Raw genomic sequence first — 10,000 nt, 5'->3', positions numbered from 1 at the left:
ATTTGAGGCCAAGCGCGCAAAGCCAAAGAAACACCCGAAACCGTCCAATGGTCCCATAGCTCAATGGCCCAGTCGAATCGTTTTACTATCCCTTCTTGACCACCACCACCAACAACAACACTAACGCTGTCTCAAGGTCTTGCCAAATCAAGGGAACTCGAGCTATTTTTCACCAAATTAGCGAAGCCCAGCATCAGCTAGGCATCAAAAAATTCTCTGAAACTCATGGTTGTTCCTCTCCACGGAAATCTTTAGTAAAAGGCGAAAGATTTATTCGATCTGAAGAGAAACCAGAGTATAACCAACAAACAGCCTAAACTAGGCCTCGGCGGAACGCGGATGCTGCTCTACTCATGGTGACCCCGTGGACCATATCATTTCTAAGCCAAAACATGGCCAAATAAGGTGCAGAACTGATTGAAACAAATGACACGTCCAAGAAAAACACCACTGGAAAGGGTTTGTCGAGTTTAAAAATGTCAAAACATTTAACCTGAGATACATTAGGCTTATGCAAATAAAGAAAAGTGAAAGGACGGCCCACTGCCAGGGATAATGGCAGAAGGCCGCTACAGAGCAGGACGGCCTAATTTGCATGTCTTTACAGCTGCACGGAGGGAATCAGCAGGCGCTTGTAGCAATTCGCTTCATCAGAACCACTTAAAAGGCGCACGGCAATGGAACTTGGGGTACATACAGCGCCTTGCCCTGTGCTCTTTTTTAAAGGGTCGAATAAGGCCGACTTACCAAAAACGGAGCGCGCGAGAAAGATTTTGCAAAGGGCTGTAACGCGTTTTGCTAACAGGAGCGAGTCCTCAAGAACTCGAGCGGGAGCCGCTTTGGTCGGCTACACCGTCAACTTTCATTTGAGGCCAAGCGCGCAAAGCCAAAGAAACACCCGAAACCGTCCAATGGTCCCATAGCTCAATGGCCCAGTCGAATCGTTTTACTATCCCTTCTTAACCACCACCACCAACAACAACACTAACGCTGTCTCAGGGTCTTGCCAAATCAAGGGAACTCGAGCTATTTTTCACCAAATTACCGAAGCCCAGCATCAGCTAGGCATCAAAAAATTCTCTGAAACTCATGGTTGTTCCTCTCCACGGAAATCTTTAGTAAAAGGCGAAAGATTTATTCGATCTGAAGAGAAACCAGAGTATAACCAACAAACAGCCTAAACTAGGCCTCGGCGGAACGTGGATGCTGCTCTACTCATGGTGACCCCGTGGACCATATCATTTCTAAGCCAAAACATGGCCAAATAAGGTGCAGAACTGATTGAAACAAATGACACGTCCAAGAAAAACACCACTGGAAAGGGTTTGTCGAGTTTAAAATAGTCAAAACATTTAACCTGAGATACATTAGGCTTATGCAAATAAAGAAAAGTGAAAGGACGGCCCACTGCCGGGGATAATGGCAGAAGGCCGCTACAGAGCAGGACGGCCTAATTTGCATGTCTTTACAGCTGCACGGAGGGAATCAGCAGGCGCTTGTAGCAATTCGCTTCATCAGAACCACTTAAAAGGCGCACGGCAATGGAACTTGGGGTACATACAGCGCCTTGCCCTGTGCTCTTTTTTAAAGGGTCCCTTAAAAAGGGTCGAATAAGGCCGACTTACCAAAAACGGAGCGCGCAAGAAAGATTTTGCAAAGGGCTGTAACGCGTTTTGCTAACAGGAGCGAGTCCTCAAGAACTCGAGCGGGAGCCGCTTTGGTCGGCTACACCGTCAACTTTCATTTGAGGCCAAGCGCGCAAAGCCAAAGAAACACCCGAAACCGTCCAATGGTCCCATAGCTCAATGGCCCAGTCGAATCGTTTTACTATCCCTTCTTGACCACCACCACCAACAACAACACTAACGCTGTCTCAAGGTCTTGCCAAATCAAGGGAACTCGAGCTATTTTTCACCAAATTAGCGAAGCCCAGCATCAGCTAGGCATCAAAAAATTCTCTGAAACTCATGGTTGTTCCTCTCCACGGAAATCTTTAGTAAAAGGCGAAAGATTTATTCGATCTGAAGAGAAACCAGAGTATAACCAACAAACAGCCTAAACTAGGCCTCGGCGGAACGTGGATGCTGCTCTACTCATGGTGACCCCGTGGACCATATCATTTCTAAGCCAAAACATGGCCAAATAAGGTGCAGAACTGATTGAAACAAATGACACGTCCAAGAAAAACACCACTGGAAAGGGTTTGTCGAGTTTAAAATAGTCAAAACATTTAACCTGAGATACATTAGGCTTATGCAAATAAAGAAAAGTGAAAGGACGGCCCACTGCCGGGGATAATGGCAGAAGGCCGCTACAGAGCAGGACGGCCTAATTTGCATGTCTTTACAGCTGCACGGAGGGAATCAGCAGGCGCTTGTAGCAATTCGCTTCATCAGAACCACTTAAAAGGCGCACGGCAATGGAACTTGGGGTACATACAGCGCCTTGCCCTGTGCTCTTTTTTAAAGGGTCCCTTAAAAAGGGTCGAATAAGGCCGACTTACCAAAAACGGAGCGCGCAAGAAAGATTTTGCAAAGGGCTGTAACGCGTTTTGCTAACAGGAGCGAGTCCTCAAGAACTCGAGCGGGAGCCGCTTTGGTCGGCTACACCGTCAACTTTCATTTGAGGCCAAGCGCGCAAAGCCAAAGAAACACCCGAAACCGTCCAATGGTCCCATAGCTCAATGGCCCAGTCGAATCGTTTTACTATCCCTTCTTGACCACCACCACCAACAACAACACTAACGCTGTCTCAAGGTCTTGCCAAATCAAGGGAACTCGAGCTATTTTTCACCAAATTAGCGAAGCCCAGCATCAGCTAGGCATCAAAAAATTCTCTGAAACTCATGGTTGTTCCTCTCCACGGAAATCTTTAGTAAAAGGCGAAAGATTTATTCGATCTGAAGAGAAACCAGAGTATAACCAACAAACAGCCTAAACTAGGCCTCGGCGGAACGCGGATGCTGCTCTACTCATGGTGACCCCGTGGACCATATCATTTCTAAGCCAAAACATGGCCAAATAAGGTGCAGAACTGATTGAAACAAATGACACGTCCAAGAAAAACACCACTGGAAAGGGTTTGTCGAGTTTAAAATAGTCAAAACATTTAACCTGAGATACATTAGGCTTATGCAAATAAAGAAAAGTGAAAGGACGGCCCACTGCCGGGGATAATGGCAGAAGGCCGCTACAGAGCAGGACGGCCTAATTTGCATGTCTTTACAGCTGCACGGAGGGAATCAGCAGGCGCTTGTAGCAATTCGCTTCATCAGAACCACTTAAAAGGCGCACGGCAATGGAACTTGGGGTACATACAGCGCCTTGCCCTGTGCTCTTTTTTAAAGGGTCCCTTAAAAAGGGTCGAATAAGGCCGACTTACCAAAAACGGAGCGCGCAAGAAAGATTTTGCAAAGGGCTGTAACGCGTTTTGCTAACAGGAGCGAGTCCTCAAGAACTCGAGCGGGTGCCGCTTTGGTCGGCTACACCGTCAACTTTCATTTGAGGCCAAGCGCGCAAAGCCAAAGAAACACCCGAAACCGTCCAATGGTCCCATAGCTCAATGGCCCAGTCGAATCGTTTTACTATCCCTTCTTGACCACCACCACCAACAACAACACTAACGCTGTCTCAAGGTCTTGCCAAATCAAGGGAACTCGAGCTATTTTTCACCAAATTAGCGAAGCCCAGCATCAGCTAGGCATCAAAAAATTCTCTGAAACTCATGGTTGTTCCTCTCCACGGAAATCTTTAGTAAAAGGCGAAAGATTTATTCGATCTGAAGAGAAACCAGAGTATAACCAACAAACAGCCTAAACTAGGCCTCGGCGGAACGCGGATGCTGCTCTACTCATGGTGACCCCGTGGACCATATCATTTCTAAGCCAAAACATGGCCAAATAAGGTGCAGAACTGATTGAAACAAATGACACGTCCAAGAAAAACACCACTGGAAAGGGTTTGTCGAGTTTAAAATAGTCAAAACATTTAACCTGAGATACATTAGGCTTATGCAAATAAAGAAAAGTGAAAGGACGGCCCACTGCCGGGGATAATGGCAGAAGGCCGCTACAGAGCAGGACGGCCTAATTTGCATGTCTTTACAGCTGCACGGAGGGAATCAGCAGGCGCTTGTAGCAATTCGCTTCATCAGAACCACTTAAAAGGCGCACGGCAATGGAACTTGGGGTACATACAGCGCCTTGCCCTGTGCTCTTTTTTAAAGGGTCCCTTAAAAAGGGTCGAATAAGGCCGACTTACCAAAAACGGAGCGCGCAAGAAAGATTTTGCAAAGGGCTGTAACGCGTTTTGCTAACAGGAGCGAGTCCTCAAGAACTCGAGCGGGAGCCGCTTTGGTCGGCTACACCGTCAACTTTCATTTGAGGCCAAGCGCGCAAAGCCAAAGAAACACCCGAAACCGTCCAATGGTCCCATAGCTCAATGGCCCAGTCGAATCGTTTTACTATCCCTTCTTGACCACCACCACCAACAACAACACTAACGCTGTCTCAAGGTCTTGCCAAATCAAGGGAACTCGAGCTATTTTTCACCAAATTAGCGAAGCCCAGCATCAGCTAGGCATCAAAAAATTCTCTGAAACTCATGGTTGTTCCTCTCCACGGAAATCTTTAGTAAAAGGCGAAAGATTTATTCGATCTGAAGAGAAACCAGAGTATAACCAACAAACAGCCTAAACTAGGCCTCGGCGGAACGCGGATGCTGCTCTACTCATGGTGACCCCGTGGACCATATCATTTCTAAGCCAAAACATGGCCAAATAAGGTGCAGAACTGATTGAAACAAATGACACGTCCAAGAAAAACACCACTGGAAAGGGTTTGTCGAGTTTAAAAATGTCAAAACATTTAACCTGAGATACATTAGGCTTATGCAAATAAAGAAAAGTGAAAGGACGGCCCACTGCCAGGGATAATGGCAGAAGGCCGCTACAGAGCAGGACGGCCTAATTTGCATGTCTTTACAGCTGCACGGAGGGAATCAGCAGGCGCTTGTAGCAATTCGCTTCATCAGAACCACTTAAAAGGCGCACGGCAATGGAACTTGGGGTACATACAGCGCCTTGCCCTGTGCTCTTTTTTAAAGGGTCCCTTAAAAAGGGTCGAATAAGGCCGACTTACCAAAAACGGAGCGCGCAAGAAAGATTTTGCAAAGGGCTGTAACGCGTTTTGCTAACAGGAGCGAGTCCTCAAGAACTCGAGCGGGTGCCGCTTTGGTCGGCTACACCGTCAACTTTCATTTGAGGCCAAGCGCGCAAAGCCAAAGAAACACCCGAAACCGTCCAATGGTCCCATAGCTCAATGGCCCAGTCGAATCGTTTTACTATCCCTTCTTGACCACCACCACCAACAACAACACTAACGCTGTCTCAAGGTCTTGCCAAATCAAGGGAACTCGAGCTATTTTTCACCAAATTAGCGAAGCCCAGCATCAGCTAGGCATCAAAAAATTCTCTGAAACTCATGGTTGTTCCTCTCCACGGAAATCTTTAGTAAAAGGCGAAAGATTTATTCGATCTGAAGAGAAACCAGAGTATAACCAACAAACAGCCTAAACTAGGCCTCGGCGGAACGCGGATGCTGCTCTACTCATGGTGACCCCGTGGACCATATCATTTCTAAGCCAAAACATGGCCAAATAAGGTGCAGAACTGATTGAAACAAATGACACGTCCAAGAAAAACACCACTGGAAAGGGTTTGTCGAGTTTAAAATAGTCAAAACATTTAACCTGAGATACATTAGGCTTATGCAAATAAAGAAAAGTGAAAGGACGGCCCACTGCCGGGGATAATGGCAGAAGGCCGCTACAGAGCAGGACGGCCTAATTTGCATGTCTTTACAGCTGCACGGAGGGAATCAGCAGGCGCTTGTAGCAATTCGCTTCATCAGAACCACTTAAAAGGCGCACGGCAATGGAACTTGGGGTACATACAGCGCCTTGCCCTGTGCTCTTTTTTAAAGGGTCCCTTAAAAAGGGTCGAATAAGGCCGACTTACCAAAAACGGAGCGCGCAAGAAAGATTTTGCAAAGGGCTGTAACGCGTTTTGCTAACAGGAGCGAGTCCTCAAGAACTCGAGCGGGAGCCGCTTTGGTCGGCTACACCGTCAACTTTCATTTGAGGCCAAGCGCGCAAAGCCAAAGAAACACCCGAAACCGTCCAATGGTCCCATAGCTCAATGGCCCAGTCGAATCGTTTTACTATCCCTTCTTGACCACCACCACCAACAACAACACTAACGCTGTCTCAAGGTCTTGCCAAATCAAGGGAACTCGAGCTATTTTTCACCAAATTAGCGAAGCCCAGCATCAGCTAGGCATCAAAAAATTCTCTGAAACTCATGGTTGTTCCTCTCCACGGAAATCTTTAGTAAAAGGCGAAAGATTTATTCGATCTGAAGAGAAACCAGAGTATAACCAACAAACAGCCTAAACTAGGCCTCGGCGGAACGCGGATGCTGCTCTACTCATGGTGACCCCGTGGACCATATCATTTCTAAGCCAAAACATGGCCAAATAAGGTGCAGAACTGATTGAAACAAATGACACGTCCAAGAAAAACACCACTGGAAAGGGTTTGTCGAGTTTAAAAATGTCAAAACATTTAACCTGAGATACATTAGGCTTATGCAAATAAAGAAAAGTGAAAGGACGGCCCACTGCCAGGGATAATGGCAGAAGGCCGCTACAGAGCAGGACGGCCTAATTTGCATGTCTTTACAGCTGCACGGAGGGAATCAGCAGGCGCTTGTAGCAATTCGCTTCATCAGAACCACTTAAAAGGCGCACGGCAATGGAACTTGGGGTACATACAGCGCCTTGCCCTGTGCTCTTTTTTAAAGGGTCCCTTAAAAAGGGTCGAATAAGGCCTACTTACCAAAAACGGAGCGCGCAAGAAAGATTTTGCAAAGGGCTGTAACGCGTTTTGCTAACAGGAGCGAGTCCTCAAGAACTCGAGCGGGAGCCGCTTTGGTCGGCTACACCGTCAACTTTCATTTGAGGCCAAGCGCGCAAAGCCAAAGAAACACCCGAAACCGTCCAATGGTCCCATAGCTCAATGGCCCAGTCGAATCGTTTTACTATCCCTTCTTGACCACCACCACCAACAACAACACTAACGCTGTCTCAAGGTCTTGCCAAATCAAGGGAACTCGAGCTATTTTTCACCAAATTAGCGAAGCCCAGCATCAGCTAGGCATCAAAAAATTCTCTGAAACTCATGGTTGTTCCTCTCCACGGAAATCTTTAGTAAAAGGCGAAAGATTTATTCGATCTGAAGAGAAACCAGAGTATAACCAACAAACAGCCTAAACTAGGCCTCGGCGGAACGCGGATGCTGCTCTACTCATGGTGACCCCGTGGACCATATCATTTCTAAGCCAAAACATGGCCAAATAAGGTGCAGAACTGATTGAAACAAATGACACGTCCAAGAAAAACACCACTGGAAAGGGTTTGTCGAGTTTAAAAATGTCAAAACATTTAACCTGAGATACATTAGGCTTATGCAAATAAAGAAAAGTGAAAGGACGGCCCACTGCCAGGGATAATGGCAGAAGGCCGCTACAGAGCAGGACGGCCTAATTTGCATGTCTTTACAGCTGCACGGAGGGAATCAGCAGGCGCTTGTAGCAATTCGCTTCATCAGAACCACTTAAAAGGCGCACGGCAATGGAACTTGGGGTACATACAGCGCCTTGCCCTGTGCTCTTTTTTAAAGGGTCGAATAAGGCCGACTTACCAAAAACGGAGCGCGCGAGAAAGATTTTGCAAAGGGCTGTAACGCGTTTTGCTAACAGGAGCGAGTCCTCAAGAACTCGAGCGGGAGCCGCTTTGGTCGGCTACACCGTCAACTTTCATTTGAGGCCAAGCGCGCAAAGCCAAAGAAACACCCGAAACCGTCCAATGGTCCCATAGCTCAATGGCCCAGTCGAATCGTTTTACTATCCCTTCTTGACCACCACCACCAACAACAACACTAACGCTGTCTCAGGGTCTTGCCAAATCAAGGGAACTCGAGCTATTTTTCACCAAATTACCGAAGCCCAGCATCAGCTAGGCATCAAAAAATTCTCTGAAACTCATGGTTGTTCCTCTCCACGGAAATCTTTAGTAAAAGGCGAAAGATTTATTCGATCTGAAGAGAAACCAGAGTATAACCAACAAACAGCCTAAACTAGGCCTCGGCGGAACGTGGATGCTGCTCTACTCATGGTGACCCCGTGGACCATATCATTTCTAAGCCAAAACATGGCCAAATAAGGTGCAGAACTGATTGAAACAAATGACACGTCCAAGAAAAACACCACTGGAAAGGGTTTGTCGAGTTTAAAATAGTCAAAACATTTAACCTGAGATACATTAGGCTTATGCAAATAAAGAAAAGTGATAGGACGGCCCACTGCCGGGGATAATGGCAGAAGGCCGCTACAGAGCAGGACGGCCTAATTTGCATGTCTTTACAGCTGCACGGAGGGAATCAGCAGGCGCTTGTAGCAATTCGCTTCATCAGAACCACTTAAAAGGCGCACGGCAATGGAACTTGGGGTACATACAGCGCCTTGCCCTGTGCTCTTTTTTAAAGGGTCCCTTAAAAAGGGTCGAATAAGGCCGACTTACCAAAAACGGAGCGCGCAAGAAAGATTTTGCAAAGGGCTGTAACGCGTTTTGCTAACAGGAGCGAGTCCTCAAGAACTCGAGCGGGAGCCGCTTTGGTCGGCTACACCGTCAACTTTCATTTGAGGCCAAGCGCGCAAAGCCAAAGAAACACCCGAAACCGTCCAATGGTCCCATAGCTCAATGGCCCAGTCGAATCGTTTTACTATCCCTTCTTGACCACCACCACCAACAACAACACTAACGCTGTCTCAAGGTCTTGCCAAATCAAGGGAACTCGAGCTATTTTTCACCAAATTAGCGAAGCCCAGCATCAGCTAGGCATCAAAAAATTCTCTGAAACTCATGGTTGTTCCTCTCCACGGAAATCTTTAGTAAAAGGCGACAGATTTATTCGATCTGAAGAGAAACCAGAGTATAACCAACAAACAGCCTAAACTAGGCCTCGGCGGAACGCGGATGCTGCTCTACTCATGGTGACCCCGTGGACCATATCATTTCTAAGCCAAAACATGGCCAAATAAGGTGCAGAACTGATTGAAACAAATGACACGTCCAAGAAAAACACCACTGGAAAGGGTTTGTCGAGTTTAAAAATGTCAAAACATTTAACCTGAGATACATTAGGCTTATGCAAATAAAGAAAAGTGAAAGGACGGCCCACTGCCGGGGATAATGGCAGAAGGCCGCTACAGAGCAGGACGGCCTAATTTGCATGTCTTTACAGCTGCACGGAGGGAATCAGCAGGCGCTTGTAGCAATTCGCTTCATCAGAACCACTTAAAAGGCGCACGGCAATGGAACTTGGGGTACATACAGCGCCTTGCCCTGTGCTCTTTTTTAAAGGGTCGAATAAGGCCGACTTACCAAAAACGGAGCGCGCGAGAAAGATTTTGCAAAGGGCTGTAACGCGTTTTGCTAACAGGAGCGAGTCCTCAAGAACTCGAGCGGGAGCCGCTTTGGTCGGCTACACCGTCAACTTTCATTTGAGGCCAAGCGCGCAAAGCCAAAGAAACACCCGAAACCGTCCAATGGTCCCATAGCTCAATGGCCCAGTCGAATCGTTTTACTATCCCTTCTTAACCACCACCACCAACAACAACACTAACGCTGTCTCAGGGTCTTGCCAAATCAAGGGAACTCGAGCTATTTTTCACCAAATTACCGAAGCCCAGCATCAGCTAGGCATCAAAAAATTCTCTGAAACTCATGGTTGTTCCTCTCCACGGAAATCTTTAGTAAAAGGCGAAAGATTTATTCGATCTGAAGAGAAACCAGAGTATAACCAACAAACAGCCTAAACTAGGCCTCGGCGGAACGTGGATGCTGCTCTACTCATGGTGACCCCGTGGACCATATCATTTCTAA

The 10,000-nt window shown here is 47.1% G+C and overlaps 12 non-coding genes across 12 annotated transcripts; all 12 read right to left on the bottom strand.

Moving 5' to 3' along the window:
* Positions 1 to 184: 184 nt before the first annotated feature.
* Positions 185 to 299, bottom strand: LOC143941889 (U5 spliceosomal RNA). Its single transcript, XR_013264514.1, has one exon. It is a non-coding gene; the product is annotated as a U5 spliceosomal RNA (small nuclear RNA).
* A 749-nt stretch (positions 300 to 1,048) lies between these two features.
* Positions 1,049 to 1,163, bottom strand: LOC143941888 (U5 spliceosomal RNA). Its single transcript, XR_013264513.1, has one exon. It is a non-coding gene; the product is annotated as a U5 spliceosomal RNA (small nuclear RNA).
* Positions 1,164 to 1,926: 763 nt separating this feature from the next.
* LOC143941887 (U5 spliceosomal RNA) lies at positions 1,927 to 2,041 on the bottom strand. Its single transcript, XR_013264512.1, has one exon. It is a non-coding gene; the product is annotated as a U5 spliceosomal RNA (small nuclear RNA).
* A 763-nt stretch (positions 2,042 to 2,804) lies between these two features.
* LOC143941886 (U5 spliceosomal RNA) lies at positions 2,805 to 2,919 on the bottom strand. The gene has a single exon (XR_013264511.1). It is a non-coding gene; the product is annotated as a U5 spliceosomal RNA (small nuclear RNA).
* A 763-nt stretch (positions 2,920 to 3,682) lies between these two features.
* On the bottom strand, positions 3,683 to 3,797 carry LOC143941885 (U5 spliceosomal RNA). Its single transcript, XR_013264509.1, has one exon. It is a non-coding gene; the product is annotated as a U5 spliceosomal RNA (small nuclear RNA).
* A 763-nt stretch (positions 3,798 to 4,560) lies between these two features.
* On the bottom strand, positions 4,561 to 4,675 carry LOC143941884 (U5 spliceosomal RNA). The gene has a single exon (XR_013264508.1). It is a non-coding gene; the product is annotated as a U5 spliceosomal RNA (small nuclear RNA).
* Positions 4,676 to 5,438: 763 nt separating this feature from the next.
* Positions 5,439 to 5,553, bottom strand: LOC143941883 (U5 spliceosomal RNA). The gene has a single exon (XR_013264507.1). It is a non-coding gene; the product is annotated as a U5 spliceosomal RNA (small nuclear RNA).
* A 763-nt stretch (positions 5,554 to 6,316) lies between these two features.
* Positions 6,317 to 6,431, bottom strand: LOC143941882 (U5 spliceosomal RNA). Its single transcript, XR_013264506.1, has one exon. It is a non-coding gene; the product is annotated as a U5 spliceosomal RNA (small nuclear RNA).
* A 763-nt stretch (positions 6,432 to 7,194) lies between these two features.
* On the bottom strand, positions 7,195 to 7,309 carry LOC143941881 (U5 spliceosomal RNA). The gene has a single exon (XR_013264505.1). It is a non-coding gene; the product is annotated as a U5 spliceosomal RNA (small nuclear RNA).
* A 749-nt stretch (positions 7,310 to 8,058) lies between these two features.
* On the bottom strand, positions 8,059 to 8,173 carry LOC143941879 (U5 spliceosomal RNA). Its single transcript, XR_013264504.1, has one exon. It is a non-coding gene; the product is annotated as a U5 spliceosomal RNA (small nuclear RNA).
* Positions 8,174 to 8,936: 763 nt separating this feature from the next.
* LOC143941481 (U5 spliceosomal RNA) lies at positions 8,937 to 9,051 on the bottom strand. Its single transcript, XR_013264173.1, has one exon. It is a non-coding gene; the product is annotated as a U5 spliceosomal RNA (small nuclear RNA).
* Positions 9,052 to 9,800: 749 nt separating this feature from the next.
* On the bottom strand, positions 9,801 to 9,915 carry LOC143941878 (U5 spliceosomal RNA). The gene has a single exon (XR_013264503.1). It is a non-coding gene; the product is annotated as a U5 spliceosomal RNA (small nuclear RNA).
* Positions 9,916 to 10,000: the final 85 nt, after the last annotated feature.

Source organism: Lithobates pipiens, unplaced genomic scaffold (assembly GCF_037356315.1).
Source record: "Lithobates pipiens isolate NorthernLeopardFrog02 unplaced genomic scaffold, aLitPip1_a1.2 Scaffold_3, whole genome shotgun sequence".
Lineage (NCBI taxonomy): Eukaryota > Metazoa > Chordata > Amphibia > Anura > Ranidae > Lithobates > Lithobates pipiens.
The sequence above is the reverse complement of the archived record's forward strand: the minus strand, read 5'-3'. Positions and strand labels throughout refer to the sequence as shown.